The sequence below is a fragment of the Gekko japonicus genome, unplaced genomic scaffold (genome assembly GCF_001447785.1).
Source record: "Gekko japonicus isolate JY-2015 unplaced genomic scaffold, Gekko_japonicus_V1.1 scaffold39, whole genome shotgun sequence".
Lineage (NCBI taxonomy): Eukaryota > Metazoa > Chordata > Lepidosauria > Squamata > Gekkonidae > Gekko > Gekko japonicus.
Genome location: NW_015169778.1, coordinates 108,790 through 117,186, shown reverse-complemented (window position 1 = coordinate 117,186; position 8,397 = coordinate 108,790). Strand labels below are relative to the sequence as shown.

The window sequence follows — 8,397 nt, the reverse complement described above, 5'->3', positions numbered from 1 at the left end:
GCTAAAATAATTCTGTTAAGCTTCAGATACAGGCATGCCATTAAAAAAAGAAGAAGGCAAACATAATTATCTGTGTAAAGTAACACAGGAATCCCCAGGGGGAGAAAAAACCAGTAAGTCTCATCCAGTTCATTCATCTATGAAACAGGACATTTGCTGGATGAGAAACACCCAGAGAATAAAAGACTTGCATCACAACCATATTAATGAAAGTTATGTCAGGATTAACCATATAAGAATAATTTCATCAGATCATTTGAAGTTTGCCCTTTAAAAATATGCTAACTGAAATAATTGCTGACTTAAAAAAATAGTTTTTTAAAAATCACGCAGAGTGCAAAGGTAAGATTTTTTTTTCTTTTAGATGACTGCTGGATGCATTCTCATTACACTGTGGCAACACTGCCATGCCAACAGAGTAACCTGAATTACACTGGAGTACAGAGCACAGATCAGAATTTTGCCATAAGTGAATCATAACAGCGTTAACCTAACACTGAAAATGTATAAACATTTACAATATGTAAGATCTCTGCTTTGAAAAAGGAATGTTGCTGTGAGGTACAAATATTTATACTGAAGATATAAATGGGCCTTTCTGCTGGGTTTTGCTATCCGGTCATTAATTTTCCAAATGCAGTCCAAACTTCTCTTTCTGCAGTGTGGAATCAAGGTACAATTCCCCAGCCATATTAATGCTCAACAAGGATTAATAATAACCTAAGAAGAGCACAGTTTGCTCTCAGATATGCATACCCAACTCTTGCTAACAATGTGTGCACGTGTCAGAGAGGCCTCCTTGTGCCTCTTTTTGTGTCTTTTTAATTATACCACCCACATTCTCACAGTCACACCTGACATAATGAAAAGAGTATAATATATATGTACCTTCATGAACTCCAGAGCCACTCACAGAGCCTTCCCATTCACAGGTGGTTTCATAAAATGATGCAAGTAGAGCAAAACGTATAAACAGAAAGAATTCTGTCTTGACTCTCAAAAATATATTTTACAAATTGGCCAAACTGTTTCCTTTAGATCCAGTCTTCCACTAAGAATAAAACTCATCAATAATGAAATGACATAAAAGGCCAGAGAATATAAAGACCCCAAAACAAATAAATAGGAGTTCACAAAGTTTATGTAGGCATTCACTTCATTTATATTCCACCTTTTTCCCTTACAGGGACCCAGAGCAACCTACATTGTTCCCCCCTCGCCTCCATTTTATCCTCAGATCTACCCTCTGAAGTAGGGGAGGCTGAGCCAGTGTGTGTGGCTTAGATCAGTGTGTGCCCCCTGGCCCCAGATCACCCAGCAAGTTTCCACGGCATAGGCATCTGAACCTGGGTCTTTCAGGTCCTAGTCTGACACTCTATCCACAGCATCACACTAGATCTCGAAGGCTGCTTTCATGCATGGTTGACAATGCATTTTCAATGGCACTTCAGTGATTGTTTGCAATTGAATTTTTCAGTTTCACAGGAGAAAACCCACTTGCCAAAGTGCATGGAAAGTACACTGAAAGTGCATTATCCAAGGTGTGTGAAAGCAGCCAACGTTTGCCACAGCAATTTGCTAAGTCAGGGAAGCCCTTGTTCAATTCGTCTTACTATGCATATTTGGAACCTCATGCAGCCCTCGTTTCAGCTGGCTCAAGCTGCAGTCCTAAAGAGCCACACGCTTCTAAGCCTATTGACTTAGGAGGGTATGACTCTCCTTACGAGTGCACGGTCAGCCAAGAAAAATAGCTGCTCACATGAATGGTCGTTGTGGCTCTTCTTCTGGAAGAATATACACACCTCAAATACAGTCCTCTCCTCCTGCATTTACAGCGCCATCCTCATAAATAGAGTTACACTCCTCTTTAAGTCCATTTAAATCAATGGTCTTAAAAGGGTGTCTCTTTCTTAAGGGAGTAATGTTGTCAGAAATATTTAAACAGATGCAATGCCTTTTCTTAAACTGACATGAAATGCATTATACACAACTCATCACATAAAACTGTACAGTTTGGTTTAAGTCCAAAAAGTACTAATGTCTTTATTGTGTTCAAGCAATAATTATAAACACAGCTAGCATTGGAGATGGAATTACAAGCTGGTACACTCTAATTGGATCTTATAAAAAAAACCTGTCAGTTTGGAAAATAGGTCACAGGAATTGAAAACAGAAGACATTGGCATTGGAAAGAAAAACATCAACACTGGAAAGACAAAAGTGAGGTTTTATTATCTTGGATTAGCAACAGTATGTAGATTTCTTCATTATTATGTAGAAAATGAAACTCTTGCTTTCAGAGGCAAAAGCTCAAAAATTACAGTGTCACGGTATCATAAAATCAAATTAGCCATTCTTTGTACCGTGGAACTCACTGCCACAGGACACAGTGATGCTCACTAGCTTAGACGGAGTTTATAAAAGGATTAAACAAATGTATAGAAAGATAGTCTTCCAATTAACTGTGAACCAGGATGGCTAAATGGTACCTCCATCCTGAGTTGCAACAACCTTAAGAAGCTTTGGCCTCCGCGTTCCTGCTTAAGGTGCTTCCAGGACATCTGGCCTGGCCACTGGGGGGGGAAATGGGATGCCCCAAAAGTCTGCATCCAGTTGAACTAGGTGGACTACTGCTCTGATGCAGCAGCAGTCCTTGTGGGTTTTATTCCACTGACTTAATATCCTTCTCCACACCAGTAAATAACATTTCCTTGAAAATACTGATGTAGTTCAAATTCATTCTCTACTCAGAATAAATGTATGAAAGCTTCTGAAGTTTTACTTAAAGTTTCATGGGCTTCACGGTTTTTCAAGAACTGAAAGAAGATTCTCAACATTTTAACATGTTGCCATATTTCTTGAGTACGTGGGCATTTATGAACCCTCATTAATTTATTCCACGTGATGCAGAAGTTGGAGATAATTGAAGCAAGTGGTGTCACAGACTCTATTGTTCCAGAGACAACAGCATAGCTGGCAGACTTCTAGATTGCTCTATGGACCACACTGCTGAGAAACATTCAATATTCTGCCACACTTGAAATTACTTTTACTACATCGTAAGCAACATCGCCACACCCAGTACAATGCTATTCACACGAATATTGCTATAGCTGCATCTTGCAGCAGAATGATTTGGCTGTAGCAACATTTCTTTAAAACACTGCTTTATAAAGTATTTTACTCATAATTCTAAAAGAGAAGAAAAAAATCTTTCCATTTTCCCAATGTTTCTGATTTTTCCATGTTAGGCCTCTAGGGGGGGAAATGTTCTTTATCTCTCCCTCAGTTTGCATAGTGGTTAGAGCATTGGACAGGGATCCAGGAGACCTAGGTTAGAATCCCCACTCGGCTACAGAAGCTTGCAGAATGACCCCTCTCAGCTTGCTCTACCTAACAGGGTCGTTGTTGTGAGAATAAAATGGAAGAGGAAAGAGTCACAAAGTTCTTACACTGCATTGATGCGACAGTGTGGCAAAGACTGGCTATCTGTACTGGTGATTCTGTACTGGAGCCATTCTCCACAGAGGAAAGAGTCACAAAGTCTCTTCCACTGCATTGATGGGACAGTGTGGCAAAGACTGGCTATCTGTATCTAAGGGTGATTCTGTACTGGAGCCATTCTCCACAATGAAGTTACCACTGTTCCAGCATTAGCAGCACACAGAATCTACATACCAGTGGCTATTGCACATTTCAAAGCATTTACCTTCTGGATTTTTCCACCCAAATAGGGAGTGTTCCATTGTGATCATCATGAATCTGCTTCTCTCTGTGTTTAATACTGACACTGGCAGAAGTATACCTCCATATTTTTTCCTCCTTCTGACATAACTAGCACTATTACATCATCAGTGCAATCCTACACCCTTCGTAGTACACGTCAATGGGTTTAGAAGAGAGTAACTCTGTTTAGGATAGCACTGCACGACACCAGGAATACTTGCCTAACAACAGAATTAGGAATGACACTCGTTCACAACAGTGTAATGATAGAACAATGTTAATTTTGGAAATTAAAAGGTAACACCTGCCAGCAGTTCAGAGGTAGACACCCAGAACTATGCTTTGTAACCCAAGTCAACACACATAATCCTTAGGATACATAGAAATTGAACAAACAACAACATCCACACACCACAGAGACTATGCTTCTGTTCTTCACAAAAGTAAATTAAACAATCATAACAGATCAGTTCCTGGGGAAAAACCATAACAAGGAAAGAATGGGAAAACAGTGGAAGAATGATGATGTCATCTGGAACTATAACTACATGCAAAAATAGTGCTATATTTGACTACTATGGAATCACCCTGAGATATATATTACAGCCATTATAACCACATGCAAAAATAGTGCTATATTTGACTAGTATGGAATCACCCTGAGATATATATTACAGACAGGCTAAAGGAGGCGTTTGTGCATCCTGCTGCAAGCATGCACCTTTTCCAGTGTCAGCACCCCCCTCCCCATTTAGGCGTGACTCATAAATGAAGAGCAATGACCTAAATAGTATGACCTCACATACATGCTAGCATTACTCAACCTACCGTATTTCCCCCCATCCACTGTATTATACAGCCATCTGAAACACACCTTCCATTTTTTCCCCATTTAAGCAATGTACTTAATCTAAAATATTTTTTGCAGTTGCATCATCGTTATGCTTGTCAAAATGAAACTGACAGTGTAAATAAAGTTGCAGTCAAGCAGAGACTAGCAAAGATTTAGAATGACGACACAACTGTTTTGATTCGCCCATGTGATACTCTTGGCACTGACAACTGCACTTATTAAATCACACCGACTGCCATGCAGTGTGTACCTGGATCTCTTGTTTAAAAATTAGATGCCGTTAACACAGAGACATACTGACAAAGAGACACCTTCACAAGTCAAATGTCCTTGCACCCGCCTCCTCTGCAACCAGAAATCTACATCTGCCATCTGCAAATGACAACAGGTTGCTGCAGTTCCATTGCCAATAAATGATTTTAAGCCTGAGTAGGCTAACATCCACCTAGCCACCATCTCCAAGCTCCAGAAGCACCACACATTTCAAAAAGGCAAGGGTGACTCCTGAGAGGTAACAAAGAAATCAACAGGATAAAGTAGTTGTTATGCTGCATAAAACAACTGGTAAAACAAGACTGAAATCAAGAATGGTGTGTACTTTAAGGAAACTGCTGCTGAATCCCTCAGGTTCGCACAATGCACAACGGTTGACAGCAACTCTACAGAGAGGCAGCTGAGAGGCTACAGTAGAAAAGGGGGGAGAGAACATCTAGCTACTACTGTCTAATCAGTATTAGCTGATGGAAAGTAAGTGTCTGTTTCTCCTCTCCATCATCAGCAGTATTCAAGGGCTGGATGTGTTTTGTAGCCCACTGTATGGCCTGCTGTGTTCTATGGGACTTATTCTCCTGTAAATGTTGTCAGGGCATCAGTCCTACAGCCCCAATCCAGGCATGTTTAGATAGCAGTGCAGCCCAAGTAAGAGAGGATGGGCCATAAGGTTGTGTTGAGCTGCAGCCACAGCAGCAATGAGACAACAAGCTCTAGTCTTCCTGGCTGGCTGCCTACACTAAGCCTCCAAGGAAACTATGGTTTTTGTTCTACCATCTATCACATCAAAAGCTACTCTAAATAGCAAATGTTACAGAATTTTAACAATTCTTACACTATATTACATGAGCCTTGAGACCCACTATAGTTAAACACCAGTGGATACTGTATTCCGAATAGAGCCTGGCTTCTTCAAATCTGTTTATGCTACTAGATTGTAGTATTCCCATGGGATTAAGAATATAAACTGCTCTGGTCCCCAGTAAAAAATCAAAAAGATGTCCAAGAAAATACAAAATGCATCAGTGGTGGTCCTGATTTAAAAGGTGCTCATATTCTGACCACTACAGGATATGAATTGTGCTTATTTTTAATTATAGCTACTTTCTTGACATATCTTCTATATCGTTACAGAATGCCTTAAGAACGCATTTGTTTCCTGTGGTTACCCATGGAGACATATACCCTTCAGCTGCATTCATAGTAATCTAATAAACTGTTCAAATACCTCTTTTTTAATATAATGACTGTGCATGATATTGCCCAGAACAGCTAACCTTTAGGCTTTCAAGGCATAAGTCCTTGCAAATGAACCCAGGAGAGGATTATTATAAATAACTTTTATATTGTCTATGATCTAAATAATGTTTTCACCTATACTGATGACTCAAAGTAGAACAAACATAACTGAAGATGGCTTTATTACTCAGAGCTTACTCAAGATGGCTATGGCAGTTACTCTTGTGAAACTAAAGATGTCTCCTTGAATAACTGAGCTGTAATACTAATTACACCACAAGTGTTCCTATGCAACCTTGACTCCATTTATTAGAAACCCCCTACATAAATTCCATTCTCTTTCTCCTACCAAACTGAATACAAGGCACTCAATTATACATATGCAAGTATCAACAGGACATCTTATCTCAGATTTTGATAGGATACAATTAAATGCCACCTTGAGTGGGAAAAACAGCAAAAGCAATCTTGCAAAACAAGATTCTCCCCTGAGCCCACATTCAAATATGTATTGTAATCTGGAAAAACTAATATTCCAATAGTTGCTAAAATGTTTATCTTTCTGACTGATATTTCATTCTCTGGATTGATTTACAGGGTCCCCCCCCTTAATTATTATGTTTATTGCAACACTTGATAGGTTGTGAGAACATTTTGTGGAAATAGATTCATGTTGAAATGTGGCTGTTAATTACATAGCAAAAGCCATCTGTGTTTGGCAAGGCGTTTGATACTTAACAGCATAAAACCTGGATTCAACTTTTAAAACCTTTTAAGTTTTTAAAGTCTACAGAACTGGGGGGGGGGGATCTGTCCTGTCCTTCTACTCCAATGGTTAAGATACAGCACAGTATTTTAATCTTTTTACCCTCTGACCAAAGAGTTAACCAAATCCAAATTTGCATCAGTGCACAGAGCTTGTCAGAAAACCCACAACAAGCAGGGGAGGCTACATGAGAACCGGAATTCAGATCCCATCCTTCTCCCTTTGTTATGCAGAACTACGCTGCATTAATCTCACACCCGGGAAATACATCTGGGTTTCTACTAAAGTTTCATCTCTTCCAGACATGAGAGATGATCTTCTTTTAACCCTTCCCCGGCACCTTCTCCGTCTAAGAAAAGCCTTCTAATCAAGGGCAGGAAGTAAATTAAAAAAGAAACAACCACCACTATTTGGATTTTTAAAAAATGTCTGTCCATCATTTCTCTTTCACTTCTGTTCCCATGTTTTTTCCTTCTTTTAATACTTATATAATGATTGCTCGGCTCGCCACGCCTTGAAACATTCCCTTTTCTCCTTTCCTTTTAACAATAACAAACTGAAGTTGAAAATAGAAAGCAATTACCTTCCGACCAGCCCAGCCGGAGCCCCACATAATCCACTAGGGCAGTGCTGTAACCTCTTGAGCTGCTTCTCCTCCTCCAGATATTGGAGCCTCACTTGGTTATCTCAGGCTGTAGCTTTTTTTCCCCCACCTACATAATTATTTTTTTTTGGTAGCGCCTTGACAAATATTTTCTGCCTTTGTTAAGGGTTAGGAGTTGAGCTGTGCCTGTTCTCTCTGCCTCTTTTCACTTCTTGTATTACAGTTACATGGCTGTGTGACGTTCCTGGCTACACGAACAGGGGGAGAAAACAACTGAGTGAGAGAGCCGCCTTGCCAGAGCTAAAACTCCTCCCCTTCTCTGCCTCGCCGCCACCGCCTCCCTCTTCACACAGCAACAAGCTGTTGCCGCTGGGGGGGGGGGGGGATGAGAGCTTTGGCTTTCTTCTCTCACAGGTACAATCCCTCTCCCCTTCCTTCCAGACATCCACAGTGCCCTTGGCAGCAACAAAGCCAATTCAAAAGCTCTCTTTAGTAACTGCAATTTCACTGATCCTTCTTTGGCTTCTTCTGGGATAACTGCACTCCTGGCAGACAATAAAACCTGAAAGTGCCACAATGGGTATTACAATGCCATTGTTGGTGCCACGTTATAATGGCGCTCCCAAACAGCATTATATTTTAACAATGGCAATGGAAGCGGCACATCATCCAATCATGTCTCAGCTATTGCCTCTGTGCTTGCCAATGCTAGCGCCCACAATGATGTGTAAATACATTTTCACACATGGCATTAAGCCAGTAATCCTATGCAAAGTTATCTGAAAGTTTCATTTAATGCCCTCCCTGAGAAGAGCTCCTGCTTCAACCTGTTCTGAAGAGAACTAAGGTTCTGCTGTTCCAATGGACTTGGGTCAGATTGTTTCAGTGAACTGAATCCCCACAACAGGATTCCACATATTAACACTACCGGTATACATA

The 8,397-nt window shown here is 40.3% G+C and overlaps 1 protein-coding gene across 1 annotated transcript in view; it reads right to left on the bottom strand.

Annotated features, from left to right (window-relative positions):
• The window catches only part of ZNF516 (zinc finger protein 516), a 147,949-nt gene extending 140,362 nt beyond the window's left edge, over positions 1–7,587 (bottom strand). Inside the window, 1 exon segment of the mRNA XM_015416745.1 lies at positions 7,438–7,587. The gene's annotated coding sequence lies outside the window, so the exon portion shown is untranslated.
• Positions 7,588–8,397: the final 810 nt, after the last annotated feature.